This window comes from Loxodonta africana, chromosome 6, assembly GCF_030014295.1.
Source record: "Loxodonta africana isolate mLoxAfr1 chromosome 6, mLoxAfr1.hap2, whole genome shotgun sequence".
NCBI classification, from domain to species: Eukaryota; Metazoa; Chordata; class Mammalia; order Proboscidea; family Elephantidae; genus Loxodonta; species Loxodonta africana.
Window position 1 is genome coordinate 33,761,718 of NC_087347.1, and position 25,377 is coordinate 33,787,094.

General features: G+C 38.3%; 1 long non-coding RNA gene across 1 annotated transcript; it reads left to right on the forward strand.

Moving 5' to 3' along the window:
* Positions 1 to 22,222: 22,222 nt before the first annotated feature.
* On the forward strand, positions 22,223 to 23,430 carry LOC135231579 (uncharacterized). Its single transcript, XR_010322356.1, has 3 exons — positions 22,223 to 22,388; positions 22,959 to 23,160; positions 23,324 to 23,430. It is a non-coding gene; the product is annotated as an uncharacterized LOC135231579 (long non-coding RNA).
* The last annotated feature ends 1,947 nt before the right edge of the window (positions 23,431 to 25,377 follow it).

The following is a 25,377-nucleotide window of genomic DNA, read 5'->3' on the forward strand; positions in this document are numbered from 1 at the left end:
TGGTGCTATTCAAGGTTAGCCACTGCAGGTAGAGATGACCATTATACTGCCTATGTTGTCGTTAGCTGCTGTTGAGTTAATTCTGACTCATGGCGACCCCTTGACTACTTTAGGGACAAGGCAAAATAATCTTGCGATCAGGATCCTTTAGGCTAGGAGCTTTTGTCCAGTTCAAAAGAAAAAATAATAATAAAATAAAAACAAAAACTTCTTTGCTGCCATTAGTAAAAGTGTAGTTACAAATGAGTCTAATTGGATTATTTACCGATTTTTTTTTAAATTTAGTATAGGTTTTATTTGGTTATTGAGAGTTAATTGCACTAACAGTAAACATCATTGGGTTGTGAACCATTCATTATTATGACCTATGTAAAGTTATTTACAAAACTCTCTAGTTACCTGTAAATATATCCTGAAAATAATAATTATACCCAGTATACATTGCGCACTTACTATGTGCCAGGGCGCTTTCTAAATGATTTGAATTTAATGACATAATTGCTAGTATTGTCCTGAAACTAATGCATGGGGTGGGGGGGGTGGGTCAAGTAACTCGCCTAAGGTCACACAGTGAATAACTAGTGAGAAAACCAGGGTACTATTCTAGGTCATCTACTATAGAGATTACCATTACACTGCCTATGTTGTTGTTGTTAGTTGCTGTTGAGTCAGTTTTGACTTACGGTGACCTCATGTGTGCAAAGTAGAACTATTCCATAGGGTTTTCAAGGCTATGTGACCTTTCAGAAGCAGATCGCCAGGTTTACCTTCCCAGGCATCTCTAGGTAGGTTAGAACTACCAACCTTTCAGCTAGTAGTTGACTACTTACCCATTTACATCACCCAGGGGGCTCCATACTGCCTGTAACATCATCTAATTATTTTGACAAAAATGTCTCTAACTCAGTATTTATACTCTCTTTTAAGATTAAATTAAGAGAAATAGTTACACTGATAATTCAATGTTTACCTTTTAGCTTTCATTGGTGATAGAATAACAAACAAAAAAAAATTCTTATTTATCAACCATCTAATAGTCCCTATCTAACTTTAATTATTCATAATATAAATATTACTCTGGTTATCTTCTTTTAATAACTTGGACCAATTAATATCTTCCTTGTATTTCTTGAAAAAACAAAATTGTCATTCATTGATTATCATTATCATGCTGAAAATCTCAGAAGGTAATCAGCAATGCTTTCATGGCAACAAATACTAGACTGAAAGAAATCAGCTGGGGAAACCACCACCGTCCTCATTCAGCCATTCAAAATGAAATTATAATTTTAATGATCCTTAAAATTGTCCATTTGGCTGTAAAAGAAATAAACCATAGCTCATTTGGTATTTCTTCATGGCTGATGAACTCAGTATTACATAGGCAAGTAAGACTGCATCATTTGTCTTTAGTAGGTGAACTGATGCATACAGATTTCAAGGAGAATTTCAATAGTTTTTAACTGTTCAAAAATATCAACAAAACTGCCAAGAGAATGTTATCTGCTTTGTGACCTTTCTGATCTTTTGGTGACAATTCTGATATTTGGTGAGACACACAACACACACACATACACACACACCACAAAAATTAACCAAACAAAAAACTTGATGTCAGAAGACCGAAATTGTTTTTCGAAAGAAAGCTTAGACTCTAGGCGCAAAAGTCAATATTGAAAATAATCTGTGTTTCAGACTTAATTCATGAACTATAATACTTAATCTTATTCACACCATCAACTCACTGCTTGACTTCAAGCAAATAAAACAACTTCTTTAGGCTTTAGTTTCCTCATCTGCAAAGTAAAGCATTAGCTTAGATGACCTTTAAGATCCTTATCACTTTGGGTTTGATCTACCACAAGGCATTGCATGGTTTGCAATGGCTCAGGTTTATTATTCCACTGTGTACAGAGTATCTGCATCAGCATAGCTGAAATCAAACTACTTAATTAGCAACTGGTGTGGTAATATTATCAAGAGTTTTTCATCAGTCTTTTAGCTCCTGGCTTTCCCCTGAAAATTGAAAACTAAATTAAGCATTTCATCATAAGTTCCTTAGGTGGTGTTGAGGTGAGAATTAAGAAGATAACATGATAAATATATATAAAGTGCCTGAAACTATTTATGACATAACCCGTTGCCATCGAGTCAATTCCGACTCATAACGACCCTATATGACAGAGTAAAACTGCTCCATACGGTTTCCAAGGAGCGTCTGGTAGATCTGAACCACTGACATTCCATTTATGACATAGGTGTTCACTAAATGTCACCTATTATTGTCATTAATAAGGACTACTTAGAGAGCCTAGGATATTGATGTTTATGCATTCCATTTCATTTTTTATTATTTCCAATTTTCCTAGATTGATACTTCGTATATTCCAGGTTCCGATTATTAATGGATGTTTAATATCCTAAGCATTAGTGAGCTGAAATAGACTGGTATTGGTCACTTTGAGTCAGACAATCTTGTGGTCTACTATGCCCGGAATGACAACTTGAAGAGGAATGTCTTTGAATTCATCGTCAAAAAGAATATTTCAATATCTATCCTGAAGTACAATGCTATCGGTGATAGGATAATATCCATTCACCCACAAGGAAGGCCAGTTAATAAGACTACTATTCAAATTTATACACCAACCCCTAAGGCCAAAGATGAAAAAATTGAAGATTTTTACCAACTTTTGCAGTCTGAAATTGACCGAACATGCAATCAGGGTGCACTGATAATTACTGGTAACTGGAATGTGAAAGTTGGAGACAAAGAAGGATCAATAGTTGGAAATTATGGCCTTGGTGACATGTGCAAAGACTTGGAGATAGAAAACCGAAAGGGACGTACACACTCAGCATTTCTTGAGCTGAAATAAATGAAGAAAAAATTCAATCCTTGAGTTGTAAGGATCCTATGGGGAAAATTTTAAACCATGCAGAAAGTATCAGAAGAAGGTGGAAGGAATACACAGCATCAGTATACGGAAAGAATTGGTTGACATTCAACCATTTCAGGAGGTAACATATGTTCAGAAGCCAATGATACTGAAGGAAGAAGTCCAAGCTGCACTGAAGGCATTGGTGAAAAACAAGGCCCCGGGAATTGATGGAATACCAATTGAAAAGCTTCAACAAATGGATGCAGCACTGGAAGTACTCACTCGTCTATGCCAAGAAATTTGGAAGACAGCTACCTGGTCAACCAACTAGAAGAGATCCATATTTATGCCTATTTCCAAGAAAGGTGATCTAACCGAATGCAGAAATGATCAAACAATGTCACATGTAAGCAAAATTTTGCTGAAGATCATTCAAAAGTGGCTGCAGCAGTATATTGACAGGGAAGTGCCAGAAATTCAAGCTGAATTTAGAAGAGGATGTGGAACCAGGGATATCATTGCTGATGTCAGATGGATCCTGGCTGAAAGCAGAGAATACCAGAAAGATGTTTACCTGTGTTTTATTGGCTATGCAAGACCTTCGACTGTGTGGATCATAACACATTATGGATAACATTGTGAAGAACGGTAATTCCAGAACACTTAATTGTGCTTATGAGGAATCTGTACCTGAATCAAAAGGCAGTCATTCGAACAGAACAAGGGGATATTGTCTGGTTTAAAGTCAGAAAAGGCATGCGTCAGGGTTGTCTCCTTTCACCATACCTATTTAATCTGTATGCTGAGCATGTAATCTGAGAAGATGAACTATATGAAGAAGAACGCAGCATCAGAGTTGGAGGAAGACTCATTAACAACTTCCGTTATGCAGATGACACAACCTTGCTTGCTGAAACTGAAGAGGACTTACTGATGGAGATCAAAGGCCACAGCCTTCAGTATGGATTACACCTCAACATAGAGAAAACAAAAATCCTCACAACTGGACCAATATATGGAGAAAAGATTGATAAATGGAGAAAAGATTGAGATTTTCAAGGATTTCATTTTACTTAGATCTACACCCATGGAAGCAGCATCAAGAAATCAAAAGATGCATTGCAGTGGGCAAATCAGCTGCAAGGGAGCTCTTTGTTAAAAAGCAAAGATGTCACCTTGAAGACTAAGGTGTGCCTGATCCAAGCCATGGTATTTTCAATCACCTCATATGCATGTGAAAGGTGGACAACAAACAAGGAAGACTGAAGAAGAATTGACGCTTCTTATTTATTTTGTTTTATTTTTTATTAACTTTTATTAAGCTTCAAGTGAACGTTTACAAATCCAATCAGTCTGTCACATATAAGTTTACATACATCTTACTCCATACTCCCACTTGCTCTCCCCCTATTGAGTCAGCCCTTTCAGTCTCTCCTTTCGTGACAATTGTGCCACCTTCCCTCTCTCTCTATCCTCCCATCCCCCCTCCAGACAAGAGATGCCAACACAATCTCAAGTGTCCATCTCTCTCCCATCCACTGACCAGTCCCTCTCATGTCTGATGAGTTGTCTTCGGGGATGGTTCCTGTCCTGTGCCAACAGAAGGTCTGGGGAGCATGGCCGCTGGGATTCCTCCAGTCTCAGTCAGACCATTAAGTTTGGTCTTTTTATGAGAATTTGGGGTCTGCATCCCACTGACCTCCTGTTCCCTCAGGAGTTCTCTGTTGTGCTCCCTGTCAGGGCAGTCATCGATTGTGGTCGGGCACCAACTAGTTCTTCTGGTCTCAGGATGATGTAGGTCTCTGGTTCATGTGGCCCTTTCTGTCTCTTGGGCTCTTAGTTGTCATGTGACCTTGGTGTTCTTCATTTTCCTTTGCTCCAGGTGGGTTGAGACCAATTGATGCATCTTAGATGGCCGCTTGTTAGCATTTAAGACCCTAGACGCCACATTCCAAAGTGGGATGCAGAATGTTTTCATAATAGAATTATTTTGCCAATTGACTTAGAAGTCCCCTCAAACCATAGTCCCCAGACCCCCGCCCTTGCTCCGCTGACCTTTGAAGCATTCATTTTATCCCGGAAACTTCTCTGCTTTTGGTCCAGTCCAATTGAGCTGACCTTCCATGTATTGAGTGTTGTCTTTCCCTTCACCTAAAGCAGTTCTTATCTACTGATTAATCAATAAAAAACCCTCTCCCTCCCTTCCTCCCTCCCCCCTTCGTAACCACAAAAGTATGTGTTCTTCTCAGTTTTTACTATTTCTCAAGATCTTATAATAGTGGTCTTATACAATATTTGTCCTTTTGCCTCTGACTCATTTCGCTCAGCATAATGCCTTCCAGGTTCCTCCATGTTATGAAATGTTTCACAGATTCGTCACTGTTCTTTATCGATGCGTAGTATTCCATTGTGTGAATATACAACAATTTATTTACCCATTCATCCGTTGATGGACACCTTGGTTGCTTCCAGCTTTTTGCTGTTGTAAACCGAGCTGCAATAAACATGGGTGTGCATATATCTGTTTGTGTGAAGGCTCTTGTATCTCTAGGGTATATTCCAAGGAGTGGGATTTCTGGGTTGTATGGTAGTTTTATTTCTAACTGTTTAAGATAACGCCAGATAGATTTCCAAAGTGGTTGTACCATTTTACATTCACACCAGCAGTGTATAAGAGTTCCAACCTCTCCGCAGCCTCTCCAACATTTATTATTTTGTGTTTTTTGGATTAATGCCAGCCTTGCTGGTGTGAGATGGAATCTCATCGTAGTTTTAATTTGCAATTCTCTAATGGCTAATAGTCGAGAGCATTTTCTCATGTATCTCTTGGCTGCCTGAATATCTTCTTTAGTGAAATGTGTGTTCATATCCTTTGCCCACTTCTTGATTGGGTTGTTTGTCTTTTTGGGGTTGAGTTTTGACAGAATCATGTAGATTTTAGAGATCAGGCGCTGGTCGGAGATGTCATAGCTGAAAATTCTTTCCCAGTCTGTAGGTGGTCTTTCTACTCTTTTGATGAAGTCATTAGATGAGCATAGGTGTTTGATTTTTAGGAGCTCCCAGTTATCGGGTTTCTCTTCAGCATTTTTGGTAATGTTTTGTATTCTGTTTATGCCTTGTATTAGAGCTCCTAGGGTTGTCCCTATTTTTTCGTCCATGATCTTTATCGTTTTAGTCTTTATGTTTAGGTCTTTGATCCACTTGGAGTTAGTTTTTCTGCATGGTGTGAGGTATGGGTCCAGTTTCATTTTTTTGCAAATGGATATCCAGTTATGCCAGCACCATTTGTTAAAAAGGCTATCTTTTCCTCAATTAACTGACACTGGTCCTTTGTCAAATATCAGCTGCTCATACGTGGATGGATTTATATCTGGGTTCTCAATTCTGTTCCATTGGTCTACGTGCCTGTTGTTGTACCAGTACCAGGCTGTTTTGACTACTGTGGCTGTATAATAGGTTCTGAAATCAGGTAGAGTGAGGCCTCCCACTTTCTTCTTCTTTTTCAGTAATGCTTTGCTTATCCGGGGCTTCTTTCCCTTCCATATGAAATTGGTGATTTGTTTCTCTATCCCCTTAAAATATGACATTGGAATTTGGATCGGAAGTGCGTTATATGTATAGATGGCTTTTGGGAGAAGAGACATTTTTACTATGTTAAGTCTTCCTATCCAAGAGCAAGGTGTGTTTTTCCACTTAAGTATGTCCTTTTGAATTTCTTGTAGTAGAGCTTTGTAGTTTTCTTTATATAGGTCTTTTACAGCCTTGGTAAGATTTATTCCTAAGTATTTTATCTTCTTGGGGGCTACTGTGAATGGTATTGATTTGGTTATTTCCTCTTCGGTGTTCTTTTTGTTGATGTAGAGGAATCCAAGTGATTTTTGTATGTTTATTTTATAACCTGAGACTCTTCCAAACTCTTCTATTAGTTTCAGTAGTTTTCTGGAGGATTCCTTAGGGTTTTCTGTGTATAAGATCATGTCATCTGCAAATAATGATAACTTTACTTCCTCCTTGCCAATCCGGACACCTTTTATTTCTTTGTCTAGACTAATTGCCCTGGCTAGGACTTCAAGCACGATGTTGAATAAGAGCGGTGATAAAGGGCATCCTTGTCTGGTTCCCGTTCTCAAGGGAAATGCTTTCAGCTTCTCTCCATTTAGAGTGATATTGGCTGTTGGCTTTGCATAGATGCCCTTTATTATGTTGAGGAATTTTCCTTCAATTCCTATTTTGGTAAGAGTTTTTATCATGAATGGGTGTTGGACTTTGTCAAATGCCTTTTCTGCATCAATTGATAAGATCATGTGGTCTTTGTCTTTTGTTTTATTTATGTGATGGATTACATTAATGGTTTTTCTGATATTAAACCAGCCTTGCATACCTGGTATAAATCCCACTTGATCATGGTGAATTATTTTTTTGATGTGTTGTTGGATTCTATTGTCTAGAATTTTGTTGAGGATTTTTGCATCTATGTTCATGAGGGATATAGGTCTATAACTTTCTTTTTTTGTAATGTCTTTATCTGGTTTTGGTATCAGGGGGATGGTGGCTTCATAGAATGAGTTGGGTAGTATTCCATCATTTTCTATGCTTTGAAATACCTTTAGTAGTAGTGGTGTTAACTCTTCTCTGAAAGTTTGGTAGAACTCTGCAGTGAAGCCGTCCGGGCCAGGGCTTTTTTTTTGTTGGGAGTTTTTTGATTACCGTTTCAATCTCTTTTTTTGTTATGGGTCTATTTAGTTGTTCTACTTCTGAATGTGTTAGTTTAGGTAGGTAGTGTTTTTCCAGGAATTCATCCATTTCTTCTAGGTTTTCAAATTTGTTAGAGTACAATTTTTCGTAGTAATCTGAAATGATTCTTTTAATTTCATTTGGTTCTGTTGTGATGTGGTCCTTCTCGTTTCTTATTCGGGTTATTTGTTTCCTTTCCTGTATTTCTTTAGTCAGTCTAGCCAATGGTTTATCAATTTTGTTAATTTTTTCAAAGAACCAGCTTTTGGCTTTGTTGATTCTTTCCATTGTTTTTCTGTTCTCTAATTCATTTTGTTCAGCTCTAATTTTTATTATTTGTTTTCTTCTGGTGCCTGATGGATTCTTTTGTTGCTCACTTTCTATTTGTTCAACTTGTAGGGACAGTTCTCTGCTTTTGGCTCTTTCTTCTTTTTGTATGTGTGCATTTATCGATACAAATTGGCCTCTGAGCACTGCTTTTGATTTTTTAGAGGTTTTGATAGGAAGTATTTTCATTCTCGTTGCAGTCTATGAATTTCCTTATTCCCTCCTTGATGTCTTCTATAACCCAGTCTTTTTTCAGGAGGGCATTGTTCATTTTCCAAGTATTTGATTTCTTTTCCCTAGTTTTTCTGTTATTGATTTCTAGTTTTATTGCCTTATGGCCTGAGAAGATGCTTTGTAATATTTCGATGTTTTGGACTCTGCAAAGGTTTGTTTTATGACCTAATATGTGGTCTATTCTAGAGAATGTTCCATGTGCGCTAGAAAAAAAAGTATACTTTGGAGCAGTTGGGTTGAGAGTTCTGTATAAGTCAATGAGGTCAAGTTGGTTGATTGTTGTAAGTAGGTCTTCCGTGTCTCTATTGAGCTTCTTACTGGATGTCCTGTCCTTCTCCGAAAGTGGTGTGTTGAAGTCTCCTACTATAATTGTGGAGGTGTCTATCTCACTTTTCAATTCTGTTAAAATTTGATTTATGTATCTTGCAGCCCTGTCATTGGGTGCATAAATATTTAATATGGTTATGTCTTCCTGATCAATTGTCCCTTTTATCATTATGTAGAGTCCTTCTTTATCCTTTGTGGTGGATTTAAGTCTAAAGTCTATTTTGTCAGAAATTAATATTGCTGCTCCTCTTCTTTTTTGCTTATTGTTTGCTTGATATATTTTTTTCCATCCTTTGAGTTTTAGTTTGTGTCTCTAAGTCTAAGGTGTGTCTCTTGTAGGCAGCATATAGATGGATCGTGTTTCTTTATCCAGTCCGTGACTCTCTGTCTCTTTATTGGTGCATTTAGTCCATTTACATTCAGCGTAATTATAGATAAATAAGTTTTTAGTGCTGTCATTTTGATGCCTTTTCATGTGTGTTGTTGGCAATTTCATTTTTCCACATACTTTTTTGTGCTGAGACGTTTTTCTTAGTAAATTGTGAGATCCTCATTTTCATAGTGTTTGACTTTATGTTAGTTGAGTCGTTATGTTTTTCTCGGCTTTTATCTTGAGTTATGGAGTTGTTATACCTCTTTGTGGTTACCTTATTATTTACCCCTATTTTTCTAAGTAAAAACCTAACTTGTATTGTTCTATATCGCCTTGTATCACTCTCCATCTGGCAGTTCAATGCCTCCGGTATTTAGTCCCTCTTTTTGATTATTGTGATCTTTTACCTGTTGACTTCCATGATTCCCTGTTATGTGTATTTTTTTTTTAATTAATCTTAATTTGTTTGTTTTTGTGATTTCCCTATTTGAGTTGATATCAGGACGTTCTGTTTTGTGACCTTGTGTTGTGCTGATATCTGATATTATTGGTTTTCTGACCAAACAACATCCTTTAGTATTTCTTGTAGCTTTGGTTTGGTTTTTGCAAATTCTCTAAACTTGTGTTTATCTGTAAATATCTTAATTTCGCCTTCATATTTCAGAGAGAGTTTTGCTGGATATATGATCCTTGACTGGCAGTTTTTCTCCTTCAGTGCTCTGTATATGTCGTCCTATTCCCTTCTTGCCTGCATGGTTTCTGCTGAGTAGTCTGAACTCATTCTTATTGATTCTCCCTTGAAGGAAACCTTTCTTTTCTCCCTGGCTGCTTTTAAAATTTTCTCTTTATCTTTGGTTTTGGCGAGTTTGATGATAATATGTCTTGGTGTTTTTCTTTTTGGATCAATCTTAAATGGGGTTCGATGAGCATCTTGGATAGATATCTTTTCGTCTTTCATGATGTCAGGGAAGTTTTCTGTCAGGAGTTCTTCAACTATTTTCTCTGTGTTTTCTGTACCCCCTCCCTGTTCTGGGACTCCAATCACCCGCAAGTTATCCTTCTTGATAGAGTCCCACGTGATTCTTAGGGTTTCTTCATTTTTTTTAATTCTTTTATCTGATTTTTTTTCAGCTATGTTGGTGTTGATTCCCTGGTCCTCCAGACGTCCCAGTCTGCATTGTAATTGCTCGAGTCTGCTCCTCTGACTTCCTATTGCGTTGTCTAATTCTGTAATTTTATTGTTAATGTTTTGGATTTCTACATGCTGTCTCTCTGTGGATTCTTGCAACTTATTAATTTTTCCACTATGTTCTTGAATAATCTTTTTGAGTTCTTCAACAGTTTTATCAGTGTGTTCCTTGGCTTTTTCTGCAGTTTGCCTTATTTCGTTTCTGATGTCTTGAAGCATTCTGTAAATTAGTTTTTTATATTCTGTATCTGATAATTCCAGGATTGTATCTTCATTTGGGAAAGATTTTGATTCTTTTGTCTGAGGGGTTGGAGAAGCTGTCATGGTCTGCTTCTTTATGTGGTTTGATATGGACTGCTGTCTCCGAGCCATCACTGGGAAACTAGTTTTTCCAGAAAATCCACTAAGAAAAAATGCAGTCAGATCCCTATCAGAGTTCTTCCTCTGGCTCAGGCTATTCGGATGTTAATGAAGCCGCCTGGGGAGGGTGGGGGCGGGATCAGAGAGATAGGAGAGTAGCACCTCAGAATATAGCCAGAGTTGCTTGTCTTGCTTGGAATGACTATTATATCTGAGATTCCCGTGGGGCGCATCGCCTATGTGTGCTGGCTGTGTGGAGATTTCCCCCGGGGGGTCTGGCCCGCTGGAGTCACGGTCAGATCCTCCGCTGCCAGCCCCATGCCCAACGTTAAGGTTTCCCTGCTGGGACAGTGCACTCTCGACTCCAAAACCAGTCGCTGCCTCCCGGGGACTTCTCATCCTGCCAGCCGCGTCGTCGTGCCGCCTCTGAGAACTGGCTGGGCCCCCTCCCAGCGTTAGTTCAGGTGAGTGGAGCAGCTCCCCGTGCTCGTGCCGTGACCGCATGTCCCGGCTGGGACACTGCTCTCCCCGCTCCAAGACCAGTCGCTGCCTCCCGGGGACTTCTCCCACCGGCTGCATCGCCACGCCGCCCACGCGAACCGGCTGGGCCTCTCCCAGGGTTAGTTCAGGGGGGGTTGAGCAGCTCTCCGTGCTTATGCCATGCCTGCGCCCAGCCAAAATCCCGGCGGGACGGTTCCCCGGCTGGGACGCCTCTCTCCCCGCTCTAAGATCAGTCACTGCCTCCCGGGGACTTCTCCCACCAGTTGCGTCGCCACGCCGCCCGCGGGAACCGGCTGGGCCCCCTCCCGGAGTGAGTTTGGGGGCTAGGGCTGGGCCCCTTGTTTGTGCCGTTTGCTCCCCTGGGCTCTGCCCCAAATCGGGCGCCGAAAGTTACCTGACTGGTACGCTGGCTCCAGGCTCTGAAAACAATCGCTGCTTCCCCGTATTTGTTCGTTTTCCATCTCTAAATCTGTATTTGTTGTTCAGGGTTCATAGATTGTTATGTATGTGATCGATTCACTTGTTTTTCCGAGTCTTTGTTGCAAGAGGGATCCAAGGTAGCGTCTACCTAGTCCGCCGTCTTGGCCCCGCCCCTGAATTGACACTTTTGAATTGTAGTGTTGGTGAAGAATATTGAATGTACCATGGACTGCCAAAAGAACATGCAATCTCTCTTGGAAGAAGTACAACCAGAATGCTGCTTAGAAGCAAGGATAGAGAGACTTGTCTCACATACTTTGGATGTGTTGTCAGGAGGGATCAGTCCTTGGAGAAGGACATCATGCTTGGTAGAGGTTCAGTGAAAAAGAGGAAGACCCTCAACGAGATGGATTGACACAGTGGCTGCAACAATGGGCTCAAGCACAGCAACAATTGTGAGGATGCCACAGGACCAGGCAGTCTTTCGTTTGGTTGTGCATGAGGTTGCTATGAACCGACTTGACGGCACCCAACAATAACAACCACTTAGAGAGCTGAGGAAACTTTCTAGTTCTTCTTCAAACTCTGAAAAAGAATAGATGAGTTATTTATTTACAAATTAACCTTTTGATATATTTAAATGGTTGAATGTGCTTCTGAAAATGTTCTGGAAAAAGGATAATGATGCTTATTTCTTTCTCAGATCTCCTTTGACTGACTTGCCTTCATAATAACCCAGTCTCCAACTTTTCATAAACAATATTTGTTTAGGTTAGGAAAAAAAAAAAAAAACCTATTGTAGTATTTGAACTCCAAGGCTTCCTGAGCTTGAATGTTTGATGTGTGCAACATGCTTATGAAACGTGAAAACATCCATGTGGGTACACATACTGAACAATTTTGTAGGCCAAACTTATATGATAGGCTAGTACACTAGTGCCTGTGTAAATTAAGCTGTAAGATTACAGGCAAGAAGTAACGACTAGTTCTGCTTCTTGTTTTATTCTACTTAGATGGCTGTTTTAAAAAAATCATTAATTCCTTTTAAAATTTTGAAGGCATACTTCCATTTCTTGTTTTGAAAGACATAAATATCAAGTCTGTTTCATTGAGTTGACCTAAATTATATTCTTCAAATGCTACTCCATCAGATAAATCTGCCTCGTCCCTTAGGGATAAATTTATATATAATTACAGCTAAAAAAGTTTCTTTTAGGGTATAAAGAATAAAATCCTATAGAGGAATGTATTGGGTATATTCTCAAAGACCCCAGGCTAGTTATATATCCTCTTGTGCCATAATATTTGCTAACCTCATTCTAGGATTTGCTTGTGACCAAGTATGTTCAACCATAGCAGAATATCTACAATTCTTGTGGTGGAAAAAATACTTTGGGTCAAGTGAGGAGTCCAATAAAATGATCCCTTCAGAGAAAAACAGTGTTGCTGGGTTTGATAGCACTGATTGAAGGATGGAGATGGAAGAATGATTTAGGAACTAAGGGCTACAACCCTTCAGGAGAAAGTATATATGACACAATCCCAAAAGAAGCATACACATTTTTATTCCTTCCCCTTACCACAATCAATGCAACTGATTGATCACTGTTTTTTTTTTTTTTTTAATTTTCATTGGAAAATTTAAATGGCAATTTCAAATGTGGCTTTGTTCAAGAAAAAAAGTTAGAATAATTTTCTTTATCCCCCATAGAACCATCCCAAGACCTAACTTCATTTCCCAGTAAAATAGTTTTGTTTTGCTTTTATTCCCCATGAACCCAATCTTTTTTCTAATGATTTGAGTTTTATGCATGCAAAGCACAAAGGTAAATTTATATTTTTTGTAATAAACTAATCATAGGCAAGCAACCAGAGTTTTTAGAAACGTGGACAGGTCATTAAGGTCAACTCTTCTTTGAGGAGACAGCTCTCCCCAGTCGTCTTTTGAGTGCCTTCCAACCTGAGGGCTCATCTTCTGGCACTGTATCAGACAATGTTCCACTGCAATTCATAAGGTTTTCACAGGCTATTTCTTTTCAAAAGTAGACTGCCAGGTCCTCCTTCCTACTCCATTTTAGTCTGGAAGCTCAGCTGAAACCTGTCCACCATGGGTGGCCCTACTGGTATCTGAATACTGGTGGCATAGCATCACAGCAACATGCAAGCCCCCACAGTAAGACAAACTGACAGACACATGGGGGGCTTTTCCTTTGGATACACATAATGTCTTGCAGACAGTAGAGTCTCAATACCAAAAAACCAAACCCAGTACCGTCGAGTTGATTCCTACTCATAGCGACCCTATAGGACAGAGTAGAACTGCCCCATAAAGTTTCCAAGGAGCACCTGGTGGAGTCGAACTGCCATTCCTTTGGTTAGCAGCCATAGCACTTAACCACTACGCCACCAGGGTTTTCAGAGTCCCAATAAGTACTTTTAATTATGTGTAATTAATTGACGCAAAAATAAAACAATTTAAAAAATAATTTTCAGGTCATAAAGGTGTTCATTTTGGAATTTGGCCTGTTGGAATTACACCTACTCTTAATTGGTGAAGATATTAAGATAAATATATTTATTCAAGTTTATTAATCTTATTTATTGGTATTAGTGTTATTTTTTAGTGTTTATCATTATTATGATTTATTAAGCAGCTCAGCTGTTCCAGGTTTGTTCTAAGTATAAAATATACACCAGTGTGCAAGATAGACATGGTACCTGGCCTCGTGGAATGTATGTATATTTATATTTTTTAAAGATTTAAAATAAGGCAACATTGAAGGGTAACCACTTCTATAATCAATGAGAAACATTATTTTAACTTCCAGATTTTATAGTATTCTTGATTTTTTCACTCTCTTTTTTTTTTACTCTCCATATTTCTAAATTAATATAAGTGTAAAATTTAAAATTACTTTGCCTTTCTGAAATTATTAATATTATGTTACTGTAGAGACTTAATATATTTGTGCAGCATAGTGAGATATCAGGACTGCACGACATTATTAATTCTGCTTTGATATTTGCAGCCCTTTATCTGGCATGTATCATAGTTTTTCTTTTCCCTTCAGAAATCAGTTTTTATGGTGGGATGTTGTTTTCTGATATAAAGAGCAAATGATCACTCTTTGCATTGTGCTAGTATTTTCTTCTCCACAATGACCGTCTTGGATAGAAGGAGGGACTTGTGCTTGTTGACGTAACCAACTTTTCCTTTTTTCTGAGTATAATCTGCTGTCAGCCCTAAAAGACCTATGGTCACAAACTATAATGTACCAGAAAATGCTTTATGAACTATGAAATGTTATAGATTTTCTGGCTATTAGTCACTCCAAATTAGGCCTGCTTTGAACCTGCCTTAAATGCAAAAGGTTATGAAACATATATATTGTATAATCACATTTTTGTGAAATAGTCATATTTGACAGAGGGAGAGAGACAGAGAGAGCAAGAAAAAGAGAAAGAATGAGGCCAAGAAAAAGCAATGATTTACCAGTTGTTATTTCTAGGTGGGGAAATGCTGGTGGCATAATGGTTAAGTGCTACGGCTGATAACCAAAATGTCAGCAGTTTGAATCCACCAGGCTCTCCTTGGAAACCCTGTGGGGCAGTTCTACTCTGTCCTGTAGGGTCACTATGAGTCACAATTAACTCGATGGCAATGGGTATATCTAGGTGGTACAATTAGGGAAGGCTTTTATTTTCTTCTTTATACTTTTCTGTATTTTCTACCTTTTTAACCAAAACAATATAAAGAATAAAAGAAATATGCCCCCACACATTGTTGTCTTTGCAGTCTGTGCAGACTCAAATAGTTTTGTCTGTCTAAATAGGTGGACATCTGCACTGGTTATTTGAAGATGGCTGGGAAGGTCAAACAAAACACCACCCAAGTAATACTGTATATTTACCTCTCTTGTTAGTATTTTAAAATGCAAATACTCTGGGCAAGGACATTATGTCAATAGTGTATTTCAATACACCAGATAACATAGTAATATAAAACATTGATTGGGAATTTGTGTGAGATAAGGCACCTGTTAAATAAACACTTCTAGTTATTAACTGGTGGTGTAGTTCTTAAGAGGTACGGCTACTAACTAAAAAGGTCGGCAGTTCAAATCCACCAGGCACTCCTTGGAAACCCCATGGGGCAGTTCTATTCTGTCCTATAGGGTAGCTATGAGTCAGAATCAATTCAATGGCAACTGGTTTGGTTTTTGGTTTTGAGTTATTAACTAGTTGTGACCTTGGAAAAGACTCTAAAATTATTTGCATCTTAGTTCCTTCATTAATAAGCTATGAAGATGTGTAAGATCATCAAGATTCTCTCAAGCTATAGAAGATGGTGATTGTAAGACTCTCCCAGGGTATTGAATATGTGCTCCCTTTTGAACTTCATTCACTATCACTCACCTGTTTCAGGGTATCTATGTCTAAACCCTGGTGGTGTAGTGCGTAAATGCTAAGGCTGCTAACCAAAGGATCAGCAGTTCGAATCCACCAGGCGCTCCTTGGAAACTCTATGGGGCAGTTCTACTCTGTCCTATAGGGTCGCTATGAGTCGGAATCAACTCTATGGCACTGGATTTGTTTGTTTGTTTGTTTGTTTGTTTGTTTGTTTGTTTGTTTGTTTTGTATGTCTAAAGCTTCTAGACCAGGTTCCTTGGGGTGAGTGAGGAGACAGAAAAGAAAAAATGAAATTGCAACGGAATGTACTTCTTGCACGGAATTCTGGATCTACTTCACAACCATCCTATAAAGCAATATTGCTTTCTGATTTTAAGAAAAATGAACTGGCTATCAAAAGAATTAGTAAATTGCCCAAGTTGGTATGACTAACAAATAGTTGGGTTGGGATTGGAAACCTGGTCTACCTGTGGCAAAAGTCCCTGACCTTTCTACCATACCTAGTCACCTTTCCAAAGAAATAATGACAGCTGGCGTTGGGACAGGCAGCTCTTTCCAAGCCAGTGTTCCTTCGTTGCTGCTAGGCCCTGTGTCAGTTCTTCTAAAATCCTAGCCAGCATCCCTGCACTTTCTGTGGATGCTTTGAGAGTGGACCATACGACCAGCAATTTTCCCATCCTGTTGCTTTGCCCTTTCGGTCCTGTAAATCTGTAAGGAAGATACCAAATAGGGTATCCAAAGACTAGTGTCCAAAAAGAATCTTAGAGGTTCAGGAAAATTAAGTGCCTGGACCGTTCTAGGGTAAAAGCCATCTAGAGTTCACAATTGGGGTCTTAAGTGACCAGGTCCATTGAAGATTCCATTTTTGAGAACCCTTTCCTTTGTATTTCTCTCAACCCTAGAGATTTAGCAAGCACAAGTTTAACAAGGCAAAGCTGATAGTTTAATATCAGCAGAGTATTTGTATTGTTTTGTAAGCTGTGGATTTAAGTTTCTGTTTTGTGTGATTGCAAGCAACAGAAACTGGTCCTGGCTGATGAAAGAAAAAGGAAATTTATTGTAAGGGTACAAATGTGTGGGTGTGCATATGTTTGTTGGGGTTGGGGTGGTGTTGGGACATGGACTCAACAGGAAGCTCAAGGGCTAACCTTGGAAATACCCAGGAATCACAGGAGCTCTGGAGTGGCTGGCCACAAGTGCAGCAACAGTCCCTTAGCAAGAAAGTTCAGTTTGGTCAGCATGAGCATAGACCACCACTGCTCCTAATGAAATACTTCCAACAGTCCCCGTGCCCTGGCACCATATACTCAAGATTCAGGGTCCCAAAGAGCCTCTGATTTATCACACCTAAGTCAGCAAAAAAAAAAAAAAAATTTCAGCAGGCAAAGAGAGGGCAGATTATTCTGCAGGTTTTCTGAATGTGAGATTTACTATTCCTTCAAGATTAGGCCCAACAGAGAATTCCAAAATAGAAATCAAGGTTCTATTAGAAAGAGTGTGGTATGCTGGAAAGATGAATAAAATGACATATGTTTCTCAATAGATTAACAAGACAAATCTGAATATGAACACATTCAGAAGAAGTGATCCTAATTTTACTCTGGGTGTGTAAAAATTAGCAAAACCATTTCTTATGTGGTAGAAATTTTTCTATTTCTCAGTAGTATTAATAATGCTTAAATTTCCCCTCATTTTCCTGAAATTAATTTTTTTTTATTTTACTTGCTATCTTTACAAAAAAGACTTTTAGAAAATGCCAATGAGAACTTCAGAGTTGATTTTTCTTTAGGCGGCAATAGGTAACAATCCCTAGTGCTCTATTTTGAAATTATCTGAACCAAGCAAAGCAGAGTCAGGCCTACATACATGTAAATGTAATTAGTTTATGCAATTATGACTTCAGAATGACTAGATTTTATTTTGCTTAAGTAGAACAGTGACATCTAGTGCCTGAAAAATTATGTCACTGATTCCAAAGTAAGGTAAGAATACTCATGTCAATGTACTTTAGGTTGCTTAAATATGAATGAGAGATCATTTACTGTATTTTTTAGTCAATAACTTGTGTTCTCCTTTTTTTGCCAACTTGCAGCCCTCCCCCGTCTCCCAAGGCATTTTCATAAGCACACTATGCAATTTTTTTTACAGCAACATGTAAAAAAAATTAGCATACCATGCATATGAAAACACCTAGAGGGTAGGGCTCGGTTGGCAAAAAAACACAGAACACAAGCATTACTTGTGTAATAATACGGTAGAAGTTATATCTGTAAAGATTGTTCTCTTGAGCTGTCTCTTCTCCCATCCGTCCCATGGACACCACTCAGTAAAGAACCTCCCATTAATGACTGCAACTCCTTTCTAGCATCTCTCCCTAATTCTGGACTCACCACACACAATTCATCTCAACTCTCTTATCCTTCTGTTTACAATTCTTTAAGGAATTCTATATTCCAGTTTTCTCTCCTTCCTACCAATCCTATTTTCTATTATTTTCCAAAATATATCCTTAGTTTTTTTTCGGACTTCTTCATTTTAGAAGAAATAGGTGTATATGAGTTTATGTATATATAAAACCAAAAACCAAATCCATTGCTGTCGAGTCGATTCCAACTCATAGCGACCCTATAGGACAGAGTAGAACTACCCCATATGGTTTCCAAGGAGCACCTGGTGGATTTGAACTGCCAGCCTTTTGGTTAGCAGCCATAGCTCTCCACCACTACGCAACCAGGGTTTCTGTGTGTATATATATATGTTGTTATTTCTACTTTCACTTGAATTTCCTTTCTCTAGAAAGTTCTTCTGTCCTTTGCCAAATTTTGTTTATCTGTCGAGTCTCATTTTCTTGATGATTTTTTTCCCTTTCCTTGGCTTTCAAAATCATTTCGGAACTGAATTTCTAAAGCATTTAGAGAGCGTACAACTCCTTGATGTTTAGTTATCACCTATCTTGAATTGATAGCTACTGTCCCTCACAGTGTAGTTTGGTCCCATAAAATAGATTGTGAATTCTTTGAGTTTAGGGAATTCTTACACTTCTTCCAACCCCCATTTACAAATTGTCAAGAAGGTTAGTCCATGATTAATAAAAACTTTGATAGATATGTTGATAATTTTTTTGGTAAATTTCTATAAATTTATTGTAATTTTGGTTTATGTGTTAAAATCAACTGAGTATTTAAACTGAATATTCCATGAGCTAAAAAAAAGCCATGTAAGCTTAATGTTGACTTAAAAGTATCATTTAGATAATGGGAAACTCTAATAATTTACATAATATTTCACCTGATATTTATATAACAAATGCATCTAATATTTGTATAAAATGTTAGATTATAAATTGCTCCTAAAAAAAATAAAACTGGAAGGGATTATCAAAGAGCATCAAACTCAATACACAATTTACAAGTGATGACATGAAGGCTTAGCATGATTAAATAATTTACTCAAGGTTGTATAGCTAATATTAAAAGCTTAGACTGATTATATATTCAAAAGACATCAGGTATTCAACAAAAATAAGTAAGGATGGTCAAAAAACTGTATGTAATTCAAAATGCATTTTTTAAAAGTAAAGAGATAATAATGAAACATTTTATATTTATATATAGTTTATAGATTACTAAGTTATTGCATAGGATTGCTTTCATTTGATCTCTATAAACACACTGGAAATTAAGTAATTTTTATCCTCATTTTATAACTTATGTTTTCAGTATGCACTTATTACTGTACTTTCGCGCAGATAATGCACACCTTCTACGTTTGTTTGCCAACTGCTTTCTCCCCCAACAAGATATTTTTGTAAGCAACTCATGCTTACAAGAGGCAAGAGGATTGAGGGAAGACTTATTAACAAAACCTTCGGTCTGCAGATGACACAACCTTGCTTGCTGAAGGTGAAGAGGATTTCACTCATGACCGTTGTTATGCTTGAGCCAATTGTTGCGGACACTGTATCAATCTATCTTGTTGAGGGTCTTCCTCTTTTTTGCTGACCCTCTATTTTACCAAGCATGATGCCCTTCTCCAGGGACCAGTCCTTCCTGAGAACGTGTCCAAAGTATGTGAGATGAAGTCCCGCCATCTCTGCTTCTAAGGAGCATTCTGTCTGTACTTCTTCCAAGACATGTTTGTTCTTTTGGCAGTCCATAGTATTTTCAATATTCTTTACCAATGCCATAATTCAAAGGCATCAATTCTTCTTTGATCTCCCTTATTTATTGCCCAACTTTCTCATGCATATGAGGTGATTGAAAATACTATGGCTTGGGTCAGGCTTAACTTAGTGCTCAAAGTGACATCTTGTTTTTTTTGAACACATTAAAGAGGTATTTTGCAGCAAAATTGCCCAATACAGTAAGTCATTTGATTTCTTAACTGCTGCTTACATGGGTGTTGATCGTGGATGCAAGTAAAACAAAATCCTTGACAATTTCAATCCTTTCTCTGTTTATCATGATGTTGCTTATTGGTCCAGTTGTGAGGAGTTTTGTTGTCTTTATGTTGAGGTGCAATCCATACTGAAGGCTGTGGTCTTTGATCTTCATCAATAAGTGCTTCAAGCCCCCTTGAGATTTTTTTCTTCAGTTCTTTCAGCTTGAGAAATGCCAAACATGTCCTTCCCTTTTGGTTTTCTCAAGCTACCCATTGAAATCTTCCATTCAGCTCTTTTACTTCATCATTTCATCTGCTCGCTTTAGCTACTCTACATTCAAGAACAAGTTTCAGACTATCTTCTGACATCTATTTTGGTCATTTCTTTGTTTCCAGTGTTTTTAGTGACCTTTAGCTTTCTTCATGTCACTCCACAATTCATCTGGTCTTTGGTCATTAGTGCTCCCTGTGTCAAATCTATTTTTCAGATTGTCCTTAAATTCAGGTGGGATATACTCAAGGTCATATTGTGGCTCTTGTAGACTCGCTGTAATTTTCTTCAACTTCAACTTGCATATGAGCAATTGATGGTCTTTTTTTCCCAGTCGGCCCCTGAACTTGTTCTGACTGATGATATTGAACATTTTCATGGTCTGTTTCCACAGATGTAGTGGATATGATTACTGTACATTCCATCCAGTGAGGTCCACGTGTATAGTTGTCGTTTATGTTGTTGAAAAAGACGTTTGCAATGAAGTAGTTGTTAAAAAAAAGAAAAAAATTTGTTGGTCTTGCAAAATTCTATCATGCGATTTCCAGCATCATTTCTATCATCAAGGCCATATTATCCAATTATTGTTGCTTCTTTTTCATTTTGAACTTTTGTATTCCAATCACCAGTAATTATTAATGCATCTTGACTGCATGTGTGATCAATTTCAGAGTGCAGAAGTTGGTAAAAATCTTCAATTTCCTCGTCTTTGGCATTAGTGGTTGATGTGTAAATTTGAATAGTGGTCATGTTAACTGGTCTCTTTGTAAACATATGGATGTTATCCTATCACTGACAGCATTGTACTTCAGGTAGATCTTGAAATGTTCTTTTTGACATTGAATGTGATGCCATTCCTCTTCAATTTGTCATTCCTGGCATAGTGCACCATATGATTGTCTGATTCAAAATGGCCAATGCTAGTCCATTTCAGCTCACTAATGCCTTGGATATCGATCATTATATGGTCCATTTCATTTCTCGTGACTTCCAATTTTCCTAGATTCAGACTATATACATTCCATGTTCAGATTATTAGTGGTTGTTTATAGCTGTTTTTTCTCATTTTGAATCATGCTACCTCTGTAAATGAAGGTTCTGAAAGCTCGACTCTATCCATGTCATTAAGGCCAACTCTACTTTGAGCAGGCAGCTCTTTGCCAGTCCTATTTGAAGTACCTTCCAACCTGAGGAGCTTATCTTCCAGCACTATACCAGACAATGTTCTGCTGCTATTCATAAGGTTTTCACTGGCCAATTTTTTCAGAAGTAGACTTCTAGGTCCTTCTTCCTCCTCTATTTTAGCCTGGAAGCTCAGCTGAAACCTGCTCCCCAAGGGTGACCCTACTGGTATTTGAAATACCAGTGGCATAGCTTCTAGCATCACAGCAACACACAAGTCACCACAGTAGGACAAACTGACCGACAAGTGGGGTCATGTACAATAGATATTAAAAAGGTGCCTTTACTTAAAAGAAATGTGATTTTACAGTCTAAGGATCCAGTGATGTTGTTGTTGTGTGCTGTTGACACAATTCTGACTCATAGTGACGATGTAGGACAGACTAGAACTGCTTGATAGGGTTTCCTAGGCTAAAGTCTTTAAGGGAACATATCACCAAGACTTCTCTTCCATGGAGCAGCTGATGGGTTCCAATCACTAACCTTTCGACTAGTATTCCAGCGCTTAACCATTGTACCATCAGAGTTCCTTAAGTGTTCAGTAGTGATAATGAAAAATAATGAATGGTTTATGCAAAAAAACATTTTTGCTGTAATTAAAATGGGAAGTTTTTTTTTTCTTCTTCTAGAGCACTCATTGCTATTAGATGATAATTGCAAAATGTGTATTTTTGAAGACAAGATAGCAACTTTAATTGTGGACATATAAAGAGATTGGATACCTGATTCAAAAGAGGAACCCTGAGAAGTTCACTGGCATATTGGGAGATAAGAGGCACTCAGTTTATCAATGCCAAGGTGAGTCAAGTTTCATAAAGCATTAGTCATGTTTCTTTGAACCAGGAGTGGCTGTGCAAGCAACTGAACCTGTTGGATGGTTGGTTGGTTGGTTCCTGTTAAAACAATTCAACAACTATGTTAAAGCAAACCTTGTGTATTTTTGCAGATGTGTCAACTTTCACATGAAAATCAACATAAGTAAAATCTCTGGGTGGAGGGGGCAAGAAGTTAATTATTTCATCAACATTTATCCACCATTTACAGTTATTTTACCCTCTTGACCCAATTCAAAAGACCTAAGGGGACCAAAATCTCAGATGGCTGAAATTGCGAATTGGTAACAAATTAACATATTGTCATGGTTTGAACTATGCCCCCAAAATATAAGTCAATTCAGCTAGACATGATTCCAAGTATTGTGTGATTGTCCACCATTTTGTCATCTGATGTGATTTTCCTATATGTTGTAATCCTGCTTCTATGATGATAAGGAGACAAGATTAGAGGTAGTTATGTTAATGAGGCAGAATTCAGTCTACAAGATTAGATTGTGTCTGAAGTCAATCTCTTTTGTAATATAAAAAAAAGGAGGAGCAAGCAGAGAGACGGGAGACCTCATACCACCAAGAAATAAGACCCAGAAGAATAGCTCATGTTTTGGATCTGGTGTCCCTGCCCTGAGAAGCTTCTCAGCTAGGGAAGGTTGATGACCTTCTTCCAGAGCTGACAGTGAGATAAAGCCTTCCCCTAGAGCTGGCACCCTGAATTTGGACTTCAAGCCTTCTAGAGTGTGAGAGAATAAATTTCTCTTTGTCAAAGCATACACTTGTGGTATTTCTGTTATAGCAGCACTAGATAACTAAGACATACTTATCTTTCAATTTTTCTAGCATTGTCTTCTTTATGGTACAGTACAAAATTCTGAGGCCTGATTTAACTTTTCATTTTCCCAGACCGCCTGGCTTACTTGGATGTGGAGGCCTCTCAATAAATGCAGAATTAAATCTGGTAGGATCCTCCTCCTGAACTGAGCACATTCAGTTGTAAATCCCCTTGTGGACAATAGGTATATAACAAATAACTGTGAAGGCTTAGTCTCCGGCTCAGGGTACCTGGAGAGGGAGGAAGTTAGACACTTTAGATTTAAAGGGTATTTTTTTTTTTTTGCCCCTGCCTTTCCACATTTCTGAATAAGATATTTTACTCTGAATAGCTGGGAGGAGGAGGAGAATTAGAACACAAGAAATTTATTTTAATATAGCAAATATTTACTAAGTGATGATTGTGAATACACAAGAACAAGGGTACTAATGAAATGAAAACAAAAAGAGTTTAGAGGATGAGTAGATTTTAGTTTTAGCTATATTTTTCTAAAACATATTAAGCACTGGGCTGCTAACCAAAAGGTCAGCCGTCAAACCCACCAGGACTCAATGGGAGAAAGACGCGGTTGTCTGATTCCATAAAGATTTACAGAGTTGGAAACCCCTGGGGAAGTTCTACTCTGTACTATAGGGTCCCTATGAGTTGGAGTCAACTGGGTGGCAAAGGGTATATCTATACATAGGACCCCTGGTGGCGCAGTGGTTAAACCTGGGCTACTAACGGAAACCCACCAGTGGATCAGTGGGTGATCTGCTCCTGTGAAGATTACAGACTTGGCAATGCTTTGCAGCAGTTCTACTCTGTCCTATAGGGCTGCTATGAGTGAAAAGCTACTTGACAACACACAACAACAACAGATCACATACCTATACATATCCATGGAAGACAGGCCTGGTGATCTGCTTCTGAAAGCTCTCTTTACAGGGGCTAAGCATTAGCTATAAACAAATGGTTACAGTAGCAATGAAGTGGAAATAATCAACTCTCATTAAGGGTTTGTTGGAAATCCCCTCTTCTTTGAGAAATTACATCTGTGATATATAAACATTTGGCACTATGCAATTTGTAGTTTTACTTTTTTAGGGGACAGTTTTGAAGAAGGGAGGGAATGAAATTGGTAAGCGTAGTCACTGGGGAGATGTTATATATATAAAAAGTGATTATCCACTTGAGCTGTTAACACAGCTTTAAATAGCTGGATACTTACCATAATGCTTTCTTTGTACCAGGAAATATTCTTAGTATTTTATATACTTATATTAACTCAATTACTTTTTTTTTTTTTGTATGTTCCCATGTTTATTAAATGACATAAATAGTAAATATACAGAACCTTATGTTCATCAGCGGTTGCCAGGGATGAGTAGGTGAGGGGAGAGGGGTATTCACTCTCTAGATTAAAAAAAAAAAACAAAAAAACATTGCCATCAAGTCGCTTCTGACTCACAGCAACTGTCTTAGTCACCTAGTGCTGCTGTAGCAGAAATACTACAAGTGGATGACTTTAAAAAAAAAAAAAAAAATTTTTTTTTTTTTTTTAGCAAACAGAAATTTATTTCCTCACAGTAAAGAAGGCTAAAAGTCCAAATTCAGGGCATCAGCTCCAGGGGAAGACTTTCTGTCTTGTTTGGCTCTGGAGGGAGGCCCTTGTCCTCAGTCTTCCCCTGGTCGAGAAGCTTCTCAGCCACAGGGACCCTGGGTCCAAAGGACAAGATCAGCTCCTGGTGCTGCTTTCTTGGTGGTATGAGGTCCCCCTCTCTGCCTGCTTCCCTTTCCTTTTTTTTTTTTTTAATAATTTTATTGAGCTTTAAGTGAACGTTTACAAATCAAGTCAGTCTGTCACACATAAGCTTATATATACCTTACTCCATACTCCCACTTACTCTCCCCCTAATGAGTCAGCCCTTCCAGTCTCTCCTTTCGTGACAATTTTGCCAGTTTCTAACCCTCTCTACCCTCCTATCTCCCCTCCAGACAGGAGATGCCAACGCAGTCTCAAGTGTCCACCTGATACAAGTAGCTCACTCTTCATCAACATCTCTCTCCAACCTATTGTCCAGCCCCTTCCATGTCTGATGAGTTGTCTTTGGGAATGGTTCCTGTCCTGGGCCAACAGGAGGTT